We start from the raw sequence: 13,727 nt of genomic DNA on the forward strand, positions 1-13,727 counted from the left end.
CCCAACAAAGCATCTGAGCTGCCTAAGCCTACCTCCAAAGTCAGCAGACAGTGGCATCTCAATGGAATAGTGCACAAATCCCATATATTAACCTAATCTGGAACTCACTGTGTGATGCTGGGCACAGGACTGTCTAAACTCCTCTCTGTGATTTATGTGTCCAGTGCCATATAAAACTCGTTCTTTAAGGTTTGTTGTTGGATTTTTTTTGTTTGTTTATTCTGACATTGTAGAGTTTGTTAGCACTGTACAGAACAGAGTCTAAAGTCTGATGGGGTTTGTGTCTCTCCTCCATGTTTTCCCTGCCTCAAAAATATTCTCCAGGGATAGAAATCAGACACAAGTCTGCTGAAGGGTGACATGAACCAGAAGAGATAGACTCCATTGCAATCCCTTTTTGTAGACACTGTTCCACCTCTCCTTCTCCCAGTCACTCTGTTTAGTGATGCTACTTGTCATAGGGATGGGGAAGATCAGAGCCTTGCACAAGGGGGAGCAGGCAGCTTCCCCAGCCAGCTACCCTCAGGTAGGGTAATTGCCAGTACTTTTCCTTATTTCTTATTTCCTTATTTTCTCTGACTTATCTGAAACTGGGGTCAGCTTTTACTGCCATGTCTTAGGCTTGCACTCACATCATGTGGGGTCACTTCCTCAGCAAGACTGTTACTGTGACCAAATTTAGAAGAAAATTGGTTTTGTTCCTTAGGGATTGGACACAAATGGGTTCTGGCAGGAGTAAGGAAAGAGTAGTAGGGGAAAATAATGAAGATATGGGCAGTAAGTCAAGAAAACAGACTTGCTGTAACATGGAGAAACACTCTTCTGGTTGTTGAATGTAAAACACCTTCCTGTTCTCAAATGTAAACATGACATTCACCTCTCAGTGAGGGACTGAGATTCACAAAGACCTCAGGACATGCTCACCTGCCATCCCAGGATGTTCTATCCCCTCCATTCCTGCATGCTTGATATGCTCAGGATATGAAAGAACAAATAGAGAGGTCAACCCAAATGGCTCACAGAGAGGTCCTGGCAGACCTTGCACAATTCATACAGGTGTGGATCAAGCACAGAGATCTAATATTGTTTTAGGGCTTCTTGTAGATGAAATAAATGTGAATTGGTCTGCAAGTTTCCTCCCCATATTACTGCAAGGGTGCAGTTTTTGTCAACTGGGAAGCCGATTTTAGGTCCATTCTACCAGGACTGCATGAGCAGCATATTGCAATTTTTTATTTCACTCAGCTGCAGAAAAGAAGTCTACAGTCTCCATCATTCAAGACTGAAAAAGACCAACAAAACATGTTACAAAACATTGTTTCTAAAAGTAAATAAAAGTTACAGGCAAATAGTGAAATCCGTCCAAACAAAGAGGCCTCCTGATAGCTTAGATGATGATTCCAATTTTCTGGTAAATTAGAAGAACAAAGATGAGAAAGCAATGGAGCAACAGTGGCATGTAAAAAAACAACTTTAACAGTTGAATAAAAAGATGTGAAGATGGGATATTATGCCAGTTGCCATGCTTGGCAGGGATAGTTTGACAGTACTGCTGGGAAGACAATAAAACAGAAAGGAAAAACAGTTTTCATTTCAGCTGCCAGGCTTACCATATTTTAGGGTTTTGCAGTGGCACTTTTATATTTCTGTGCTTCTGATCCTGTGAAATCAGAGAAGCAGAGAAGCAGAGTGGACAGGAAAGATACAGAAGAAGAGTGCAACAGCAGCATTTCTGGCACAGCTTTGGTCCCAGGAGCTGGTTACAGCATGGCCTTGTGCCCATGAGGGTTGGCGTAGCTATCAACCTTGTCCTTCCTTCTCTTTAACTCTCCCTTTCCACCTTTTTCTGTTTAAATATAATCTGGCTTCATTTGGCCAAACCTCTCTATTTATTTATTATTCTATTTTCTTAATTTTCCTGTTGGTTTTCTGTTGTTGTTTTTATTGTTGTTAATCCTGTGACCACAAAGGTAGCTAATAGCAACATCTTAAAAGGTTTGACACCAGTTCAAGCCTGCCAGGTTCTTGGAGTGGCTGGTAAGACTTCGTGCTGCTCTTGTCTTTCTCCAGCAGCAAGGTTACAAATCAGAGTCAACCGTACCAATAGAAACTTCTCTTTTTTTTTTTTTTTTTTTGCTATTTTCCCTACTCTCCTTGCATATGTGCTTGTCCTGTTTTATTTCCAAGGGAGCAGGCCCAGATTCCAATAAAGCAGACAACAGTACAGCTCTAGCCATCTCAGCTGCTTTTTCACTTTATTATTCTCTCCCAAAGGGGAAGTTAATATCATCTTAATACTGTATAAAAAGACACTATCAACCAGGGAATTTTCCCCATAAAAAGGCTCTGCAGCTAACAGAAAGGGGAATAATGGATGCTGCTAAAATGAAAGTCTCCTTGAACACTTACATAACAAATAGATTATTTCCTTGTCTTCTGAATTTTTTCATAAAAGATTTAAAAGATTTAATACTGATCATTTGCTGTAAGATTTAGTGCCTGCATTTCTGGAACTCCATTCCCATGGAAGGTGCAGCCATTCTGAGCTCTGTAAAGAGAAATTCATGGCAGTACCTTTGCCCCAAAACTTCTGTATTCCAAAACGCAAGCAATTCCCAGAACACACGCAATGCCACCCTGCAGCCAATTTATTTAATTTATTTTTGTTTCTAAGGGTATTTACGTTGCATATATATGTAATTTTTGCAATCTTGACACATGAATTTTTGTCTTTTCACAAAGCACAAGATTCCTTCAGACCTTAGCTGGGGAAGATGTTACAGCATGACACTGTCCTCTGCAGCATTGATTATCTCCTCTCTACGTGGGCTGGTGCAGCTGAGCAGGTCCCATTGTAGGGTGGCAGTTCATGGGCCACAGAGGTTGTCAGGCATCACTGGTGTCTGTGGTGTTTCAATTCAAAGCTCTGCATTATCTCTAATGGCATAATAGCAAAGGGTTCCTTGGGATGAAGGGAAGTGAAATGTGAGGCTGTGTCACTGTCACTTGTGACAGCATGAGGTTTTCCTACTGCGCAAAAACACAGGTTATCAGCTCAAACCTGAAATAGAAAATGCTGATATTTAAGAAAATATATGATATATACACTGAAGCTGCTGGAAAAACAGGAAAAAACCCATCAAAACAGCTCTGTTTGTCTCTTTTCTAAGAGATGTAATGTATAATGACATCTCTTTTCTTCATCTTCCATTTTTTGGAAGGGCAGTAGAGAACCACACAACTTAGATTCATCAGTTAAGAATTTTTAACTCTTTCTACTGAAATGTCTTTCTCATAGAAGGCTTTGTCCTTTGCACAAGGGCCAGCAGCACAAATTGGTAGTGCATAAGTAAAAAATAGGAGTTAAAAAGTAGTAATTTGATATTTTTACAGGAGGGGGGTTGGGTCCACAAATGAATAAAAAATGTTTTATTCAGTCAAACTAATCTTGCATAAGCTTTTATAGTCCTGTATCCTGTCTCCAGCTCTAACCAAAACTGAATACTGACTGTGTGCAAATATGATTTACATACAGAGAAACACATGTACATTTGTGTGCATGCAACACCTGTGAAATTCCCCACATCTGACATCCCACATGGGCACTGATCTGCAGCTCAAGGCCTTCACATCCACAGTGGATCTTTCACTGAAGTATTGCACAGTAAAAGTAGCAATCACTGGGAATTAATGATGGGATCAGCAGACATAAAAGGCAGTGCTGATGTATGATACATGCAAACCAGAAGCAGAATCAAATGAATCAAAATAAAACCAGGTTACAGGTATATAAGTGAGCATATTTCCATGGCATTTTCTGGTGGAGCAGATGGCTAGGCAAAACCATCCATCAGTTCTTCATCAGAGGAAATAGGAAAATTCCAGCTGATGGCAAAAATATTCACAGACTCTACTGAACTGTGTATTTTTCTTTGTTGGAGAGAGATGGAGGAACATGTGACTAAATGTGTTGAATCAGATGCCAGGAAGAGTTCATTTTTTATGTTCTTCTCCCTTGGCCTTTTTAAATTGGGAAGGGATCCCAAAGGTACCCAGCCATGAAATCTACAGCAGAGAAATTGCTATGAGCCCCAAGACAAAGCTTAAAGCACAAGATGGGAAGATGAACTTATTTCTTTCCCTACTCACTGGGCTATTTCTGGTCAAGCTGTGCTTCTGCAGGTAGGAGCTGTAAAGGATTCCAGGCACATGAACTGCCATCTCAATTGCTTTGAGCAACACTTGGGGATTTGGAAGCAGATGTCTCTGTGCAGGGATGCTAGTCTTTCCAGGATGCTTCCTTTGTAATCATCTCAGTCCCTGAGAGGACAAATTAGCAACAGGATTGTGTGTTTACATTAACAAATTGGACAAATTGGACCGATATTAATATATTTTTAAAAAGCAAAGTTTGCAGGTAGCCAGCATGTGACTTTTCCTCTTGAATTGAGTCAGTTATTTCCCAAAAATTCAGATAATGGAAAAGGTGCTTGAAATGGGGTCTTAATATTTGCTTTTAAGCTGTGAGGCCTTGTTGCTTGCCTTGGCAAAGGATTCCAACTCACTCCTCCCCCAGGGTATGAGTATCTTAGGGCTGTGAGACCTCAGCATTCAGGTGGAAAAACACATAGGTTGAGATAAAAAATGTTTAATAGGCAAAGCAAACACCACATATTCAAGTAAAACAAAGTAAGAAATCCATTCATCTCTTCCCATGGGCAGCCAGGTGTTCAGTCATCCCTAGAAAAGCTGGGCTCCATTTCATGTAATGGTGACTTGGGAAGACAGACACCATCACTCTGACTGACCCTTCCTTTTCCTTCTTCTTCCCTGAGCTCCATGTGCTGACCATGATGCCATATGGTCAGGGATATCAATTGGGTCAGCTGGAGCCAGGCTGTGTCCTCTCCCACCTATTTGTGTTCCCCCAACCTCCTTCTGGTGGAGTAATTTGAGGAGTATAAAAGAGCTTGACACTGCATAAACACTGCTCAGTAATAATTAAAACATGAATTTAATATATAAAACATCATATTAAATAGCAATAATTAAAACTGTGTTATGAGCACTGTTTACAGCATAAATCCAAACCATACTCCCATAAAAGCTACCATGAAGAAAATTAACACAAGCCCAGTCAAACCCAGCACAAGAAGTTTTCCCTTTCTGGGACCTTCAGTTAATTAAATTAACATCTGCATGTGTGGGCCTCTTTTCATGGACCCTCAGCAGAGGGGAACTCAGGAACAACTCAGAAAGTTCACTGAGCTGATTCAAGAGGCACTCTGGAAAAAAGAAAAATCTTTTCAGGTATCTCAAAAGGACCAAGCTGAAATCATTGGGCTGTGAAATGCTGGTTGGTCCTTTCAGAAATACCAGTGCTCTTTGGGGGCCTTTAGGTGAAAGCTTCTTCCTGAACTAAGCACATTTTGGCTCTTAACACACAAAGTCTGCCTGCTGTGCTAAGCACAGGTTACTGATCCTAACTCAGAATAGAAAATGCGGATATTTTGGAAATTATATAATTTATACACGAAAGTGGGGTTAAAAAAAATGTGATGTTTCCATATCTAACTAGAATTAAATTGTCCTAAAGAAAAAAAATTGGTAACATCAAGATAACTAGCTGTGAGTAACCTGTGACTCATTTTTGTAACACAGAGGATGCTTGTCCTGTGTGTTTTCCATTCAGAGGGAAAAATATTTTTTAATTGTCCATGACTATTACAAGTCAAACCATGCTACTAGAGCACATTGATTTGATTTTTTTTAGATTTTATAAGGATCTTTATTTCGTTTTCTCTCCTTTTGATTTTTAGAAGCCCCATTCAAAATAACTTAAAAATATAATTAAAATGCAGAACGACACTCAATAGAGTTTGTTAGAAAATGTGAAATCCTTCTGCTCTGATTTAGTTGCTCTCAGGAATATGGTTTGAATGATAGGTTCCATATGATGAATTTAGATTGACAGTAAAGCTCTGAAGTTCTGTTTTATTGTGGTCAGCTCTTCTGTCCAAGTTCTGTTTAAAAGTGTAAGAAACCAGACTGTTCAGATTTTAGCAGAAGGCTCCAGTCTTTATTTTTATATCTTCATCCATGCAGACTCCCATTTTGAAGTCTATCAAACTTGTCAGAGTTGTCTGTCTCCACAGCTCTGATATTTTCTCTTGAAAAAGCCAACAGCAGAGCATGGAGATGAGAGTCTTTCCTTCACTAATAATTTCACTGCAAATTTAGTGCTGATAATTAACAAGATAGAGCTATAATTATGAAACTAAGATTATTGTTTAGTCACATGTGATAAAACAGCAATGGTAATTCAAATCTCCAAAGGTATAAGCACTTGTAAGCCTGACTATCAAGAGCCCTCTTGATGGATGGACCTCTCTGGCACTGTGGCTGTACAAGCACTTATTGGGTGGTTGATGTGATGTGGTGGTTGATGATGCCTTATCTAGTATCAAGTAGTCAGGGACAAATAATTGGGCTTAATTAGGTTACTATGCAACCATAATGTAACAAATACTCTCAGTCAGTGGTTGAAGATTCAGGACACTGAATTAAATTTAAAAACACCTCTATTATTGGTGAAACTATGAGCCAAATCTTGCTAATTAATTTTTTATTTAGCTCACAAAAAGTATTCTACTTGAAGACTAAGTTAGACCACCATGTGATTTCTAAAATCCTCTGGGGAAAAATGGGAATAGAAAAGACATAAAATATTGTATACATTTATATGCATATGTGTGTTTGCGTATATATTTCTGTTTGAAAAAGTGGAATGAAAAGAGAAGAAATGTAGTGGACATGATTAAAAGGAATGGCTGGGAAAATCACTACTTTTTTTTCCTCTTCACTGAAAATAAAAAAAAAAAAATTAAAGCATTTCCAATCTCAGAAAATGATAGTTTTTCAAGAAAAAACCTGCACCCAGCAATCCACTAATGCAAGAAATTTCTAGATCTGCATGTGTATTTTTATTGGATTTTATTCAGATTCCAATTTTCTCCACCAGCTGAAATTGCTGTCCAGTTCAGCAGCTTAGTGAAATCAGGAAATGGAAGGGAAAAGAAAGGAAGACAAACCCCTGTCCAGAACACAAAGAGTGTGTCATAGCATAGGCTTATTTTAAAAGATCAGTCAAAAAGAAAAATGGAAAAATTTGCTTGATCACCTTTCAAAACTTATAATGTTATGATTTCATCAAAATTTTAAAAATAATAATAAGCTACTCTATTAGCAGTAGAGATATGTATTCATGCTTGGCTACATGTCTAAGAATTCCCCTCACATTTCACCATTGGCTAAGGACACTGTATTTTAAAAACATCCATTTGAAAAAAGAAAAAAAATTGCTTTGCTTTCTTTCTTTCTTTACAAAAAGATTAAGATACTTTTTCTGGTTCCATTCCCAGTCTCTTCCTTACAGCAGTCTTCAGCACTGTTTGTGTTCACCTAAAGGAAATAGCTATTAGATAAAATAAATACTTTAGAATTTCATTATCATAATGCATTCATAAAACTACCAGAGGAATTGAGCTCTAGAGTAACTTCCAGAGGTGGAATAAAAACTCCCTGAATTAACTATTTTTTGGAAGATGCCTGATTTCATATTCCTGAATTGCCCTTTGGCATAGCTGCATACACCAGAAAGCAATTAGCACAATGAATGGTGCCACTTTCTTCAGTTATGTGCTGAATTCAAGTATTTCCTTTAGAACTTTCTGACAAGGAAATCATACTTCAAATATTTATTACCTCACCACTGTAGTTCTGAAACTCTAAAATATTTGGACTGGTTAAGCAATCAGCATGCACTGGTGATGCATGCTCCCATACCCATGGAATTCTCACTTCTACAATGTGCCTGTGGCATTTGTATTAAGAAACCAAATCCCGTCTCTTTACCTGAATTGAGGTGATAATGTTTTGGTGGTCATACTTTTGTTATGTATTCGTACAATACCTCCATCAATACTGATCTTCTACATGTTATTGGACTACAAATAAATTATAATATTCCCTATTGCACATTTTTCAGAGGAAAAAATAAAAAACAAAAGTTATGTTTGAACAATATAATATAAAGTTTACATTTCTCCCTCAGAATAATAATTTTATAATAAAAACAACTCCAGAATCAGTGACAGAGGGTTTTTGTCTACAATGTTTTACCTGTGATTCCAAGCTGCAGACAAAAGGACATAAATAATGTGGGCAAGCACTGCCCTGAGATTTAGACATTTTTAACAATTTTGTTTTCTGAAAATGAACAAAACCCTCTAAACAAATAAAAACTTGTGGGAGAATATTTCTGTAAAGAGAATGCTTCCTTAAAAATTCATTGGTGATGATTTCACCAGGAACAAAACTCATGTGGAATTTTCAAATAAGTCTTGCCATGGATAGGGAAACAAAACAACTCTCAGTGAGCTGATGCTGTGTTCCTGCTTGGAGTAATGACTAAAATGGTTTCTGTGGGCAAAGAGGAAACACTCCTTATTCATAAAGCCAGGTAATTATTCATTGTGTGAATGAAATCTTAATGCCCTCATCAAGAATTAGTCCTAACTCAGATCTAATTATTATATAAAAAGAAAGAATGTTTTAATAATGAAAAACTCTTAACAGTAATAATAAAGTTAATATTGTTATGCACACACTTCTCAGATTCTACCACTTTTCCTGGAGTTGTGATCAGCCTTCCATTCCCTGCTTGGTTTTTAGCTTTGTAACCAGGATCTGCTTGCTGTTATTTTTACATGTTAGCTAAAACTCCTGTACACTTTGATTTTTCTTTATTGGTCTGTAATCCCATGTTACACCTGAATTTATTATTTGTGGTGGCTTTCCTGCAAACTAGATAGTAATTTTTTTCTCTCTTTTACTCCTAAGACCAACATGGTCTACTTCCAGGTCTTCATTTCTTTAATTGACAGTTGGTGGGTTGTTAATGGGAGTTTGGATTTCTAATGCCAAACCCTATGCAATTACCCCTGTACATATTATCCACTACTCAGAGTCTCTGCTATCATCACGGCTCTGCAGTCCTCTATACTACATTATTAGAGTCAGGAATACCTTGTGTTGCACAGAAAAACTACTTGTTATTCACATTATGAAAATATGATTCCACCATACAATAATGAAAACAAACCAGAGCATATTAGGCATAGCCACTTGGTCAGATGAAAAATGTGCCTTTACTGTCATAACTTAACACAACATTATCCTGACAAGTCCTGAAACTTTGTAAATTCAGTGGAGCACCCGTGGCTGATATTAGCAAAAGCAGTGCCAGATTTCTGGATACAGGTTTCCAGGTGTTTCATGATTAAGTCTGTGCATCTCACTGCTCTTGATTGGTTTTGCCTTTTTCATATCCCCATGAAACAGGAATGCATTGTTGTTCCATTACCTCTCCTACTGAAATGCTTTGTAGGTTACATTACTTTCTAAAGGTTGAACACAAAGTCACTTGAATTAAAATTGAGTGTAATATACTCTGATTGAGCATCTTCCCAGTTAAAATACATTTCTGCACAAAGTGAACTGAGAACTTCTCTGCCATCATATATCCTGATTGTGAAACTTAACAATTAGCTATTCATTTCTAAGCTATGCTTTTTTCTCTGTATTTTAACATTGCCTTAAATTTGACATGAAAGGTTTTAATGAAGGTGTGAAATACTTGGCAGTTAAATCTAGCATATGCTGTAACACCTGTTAATTTCAACTGTTCATTTTAAGCTGTTACTTCATTCTTGGCATTTAGTCTAATTCATGCTGTGATTCTTAGTTTGAAATAAAAAAAAATGCAAGCTGCTTAGATACTCCCTTCTACAACAACTTCTACTTAATATTTTTTATTTCTGCCATATTTATTATTTAACATTGTGCATTTGTATGGAAGCATATTAAAATCCGGATTGCAACCTCATGCCACAAAAGATTAAACTATAAGATAAGAAAATATGGAAGTTAATGATTGAAGGTCCATCTTGAATTTTCCTAGGAAAACTTGGATCAGCTCAAATCATTGGGGGCTTGTGGCTATCTCCACCATTTAAATTTGATTTCTTAGACATGGTTAACATAATTCTTAGTTATGGTTAGCATAACAAGAACACAGAAATCTGACTTGTGTTAAAATTATAATTTAAGCAATAAATAGGATTTAACTAAAGTATATAAAGCTTTGTCTTTATTTTAAAATGATGATTAGCATAGTGCTCCTTGCAGTATTAATTCTGGTGGTAGTTAGAGGCAGCTGGATTAATTGTGTCATGAAATCTGGGACTGTTCCAGTCAAAATCAGTGAACATTCAAATGAGGTAGTGATCCAATATTCAATGCTGATTCATAAGGGTTCTTCAACTGCATTTTACAGAGTAGCCTAAATATGTACCTCTCTTCTGTGTATATATCAAGTACTTCATTTTTCTGTGGGTATAATGCCAAAAGATGAACTGCTGCTAATATGGGCTTCATAATTATGTGTGAACATGGCTGTAAGGTGACATTGTATCCTACAGAGTTAGTAGACCTTAAATACATAAACAGCATCACAATAGAGTCCTCCTGAAGGTCATTATCACTTTTTACATTCCAAAGCTGCAACATCTAGGACATTAATAACCTGAAAATCCAGGTGTTTCTTCCCATTTCTCAGACTACAGGGCCTCAAGACATTTCCAATGCCTTGATTAGGGGAATGAGTGCATATTAGCTGTTGAGAGTGATCTCAGAACAGTAGCACAGAACTACAGTATAAAGTCTTAGTAAAATAGGATTGAAGAAGAACTCATGACAATCCTTTTACTCCAAGATAAAAGCAAGTCCTTTCACTTTATGATCTGTTGAAGACTGGGGCGTGGTATATAGCCAAGGAAAGTAACCCTGCAAATATCTGTGTTTGAAGGACAGGAGGCACTGCTTCCTCAAGAAAAAAAAAAGCCAAAACATTTCCTTGATGGATGTACTCTCTCCTCTTTCTCTCAGTAAGTGGCATATTGCATGTCAGGAACATTTTCTCCTTTTGATTCAGTTGGGTATTTTTTTCTTTTGTAGATGGTTAATTCATGAATGAATATGCACATATGTGCGTGTCTTAAATTTTCAGCTCTAGAAATATTTTCTGCAGTAGAAGTACTTGGCACAAGTGAAGAGACAGGGATTTGATGGATGCACCACTAAGTGCGTGAGGAATTGGCTGGATGGTGGCACTTGGATGGTTGCAGTCAATGGGTTGATGTCCAAGTTCAGGACAGTGATGAGTGGTGCTCCCTGGGACTGGCACTGTTTAAAGTCTTTTCTGTGATGTGGCTGGTGGGATCAAGTGCACCCCCAGAAAGGCTGACAGTGACACTGAGCTGTGGGGTGTGGTCGATGCTCTGAAGGGAAGGGATGCCATCCAGAGGGACACGGACAGGCTTGAGAGGCTTGTTGAACTTCATGGACAAACCTCATGAAGTTCACCAAGGCCAAGTTCAAGGTCCTGCACCTGTGCTGGAGCAATCCCAAACACAAAAACAGGCTGGGAAATTAATAGATTGAGAGCAGCCCTGAGGAGAAGGGCTTGGGGCTGTAGACTGATGACTCTGTGTGAGCTGGCAATGCACACTCGCTACCCAGAAAATCAAATGTGTCCTGGGCTGTATCAAAAGCCACATGGGCAGCAGGATGAGAGAGATGACTTTCTTCCCCTCTACTCCACTGTCATGAGACCCCATCTGGACTACTCCCTCCAGGTCTGGGGTCTCTAGCATAAGAAGGACATGAACCTTTTGGGGCAAGTTCAGAGGAGGCCACAAAAATCATCTGAGGGCTGAAGCATTCAATGTTCCTATGATTTTACTCTGGGTATAACTAGTTCTAGCCTAGTACTTTTCAAAGAACTTTTTTGGAAACCAGGGGCTGCAAGAGGTTCTGTTCCATTCTGGAAACAAAAGTGTTTAAATATTGAATGCTAACTTTGATTGAAACTGTGGTTTACCATGAAAGATAAGCTTTTGAAAATGTCACCCTGAGTGTTGATTTACCCTGAAAACAAAAAGGAAACACCAGAATGTGAAGTCCACCATGCAAATTAAATTCCTCAAATGTCCCAAGCTACCATAATGATTCTCCTTTTAAAATAACCACAATCCCTGTCTGATGATAGGTCTCACAAATCATAGTTCTCAGATTTCATTACTAATGAAATTTGTCGTCTAGGTTTGGCAGCTGTGATTGCCACGCAAATTTGAGCCACTAATTAGATTGATTGTCTATTTGATGCCTGTTGATTAGCTTATGAAAACCCTCTGTATTCCTGACTTCATGATAAAATGTTCCTGACTTCATGATTGCTGATTGATGCTCAGAAAATCTGATTACTGTCTTGAATAGCCAAGTAATGGCTCTGTCAGCTTTCCAAGGATATAGATATTCACCTGACAAGGGTGATAGGCTAGGGTCTTACATTTAGTATTTGCTATTGTATGTTTAAAGTTCTTTTAATTAGAATATTTATGATACTTTGAACTATGAATGGCAAATGCTTAGATAGGGGTCCAGGGTCTGCAGGGAAACCATTAGGTGTCTACTTTCTGATTTTTGACCTGGAACAAGTCCAAGAGATTCAGGCACTACCAGAAGCAAATTCTCAATTTGCAATTACAGTAAAAAATACACCTAGTGACATTCCATTCAGCAATCAGGTTATTTATGGCAGAGAACAGAACATTATGTGAGATTTTTAAAACCATTTTCCACAGTGAGTTCAAAGAGCAGAGGTAATACTGTATGAGGTTCAAAGACCTTATAATTATTGTCCCAGGCTGTTGGACATTCTACAAATTTATTATTGCATGATGTTTTGATCCTACACTATTCCATGAAAGTGAATATGCTACACTTGAGCATACATTTTGTAGTGTGTCTTACAATTTCCTAAGTTAGTTTTCCACAATTTCCTGTAACTATGAGGTCTTATTTGATATTTAATCTTACAGAAGAAGCAGAGATTTGGTCCAATGGAGCTATCATAAAGACAAATGAAATCTGAAATTAGGCATGCAGTGCCCACCTGAGGGTACTGAAAATTATGTTTCACTGTGGCTTGGGAACAAATTTGTGTAAAGGTAAAATTGTGTTACATCGATATCTATATTAACAACAAATACACTCTGACAATCATAATATGGTTGCTTACAGCATATAAACCTCACTATTGCCCTTCAGAAAACAAAGTAATGGTATTGTGCTTATTACAAGTCTGATTCTGACATATTTGGCAGAATTAATCATACAAACAAACCAGATATTGTCCCAGAAAATTTCCAGTCTGTAGAGCAGGTATTCTGAAAGTATTGCACACTGAGGGTGGTAGGACTGAAGGGATGAGAGTGCAGAGATAAGCAACTGAGCTTCTCCCTGTGGAAATGGCTCAGTCATTGATTCGCTATGTAAACTTGGTCAAGTTGTTTAAATATTAGTGTCTTCATTTCCCATGTGTCAAATTGGATATCCTTGGTGAAACACAACAAATGAAAGTTGCTATGTAATCACTAACAACCTTTACTGCTGTGATGCTTGCCACCAGCATAATTTTGTATGGCTGCAGTGTATTGTGAAAAAACAGTATCTTGTTAAAGAGAGTTGCATGGTGCTTTTATGGCTTATAGACTGTCAATGCCTATTAAATTAATACTGGAAGGTATACTTGGTGGATATTAGTG

Source organism: Agelaius phoeniceus, chromosome 3 (genome assembly GCF_051311805.1).
Source record: "Agelaius phoeniceus isolate bAgePho1 chromosome 3, bAgePho1.hap1, whole genome shotgun sequence".
Taxonomy (NCBI): domain Eukaryota; kingdom Metazoa; phylum Chordata; class Aves; order Passeriformes; family Icteridae; genus Agelaius; species Agelaius phoeniceus.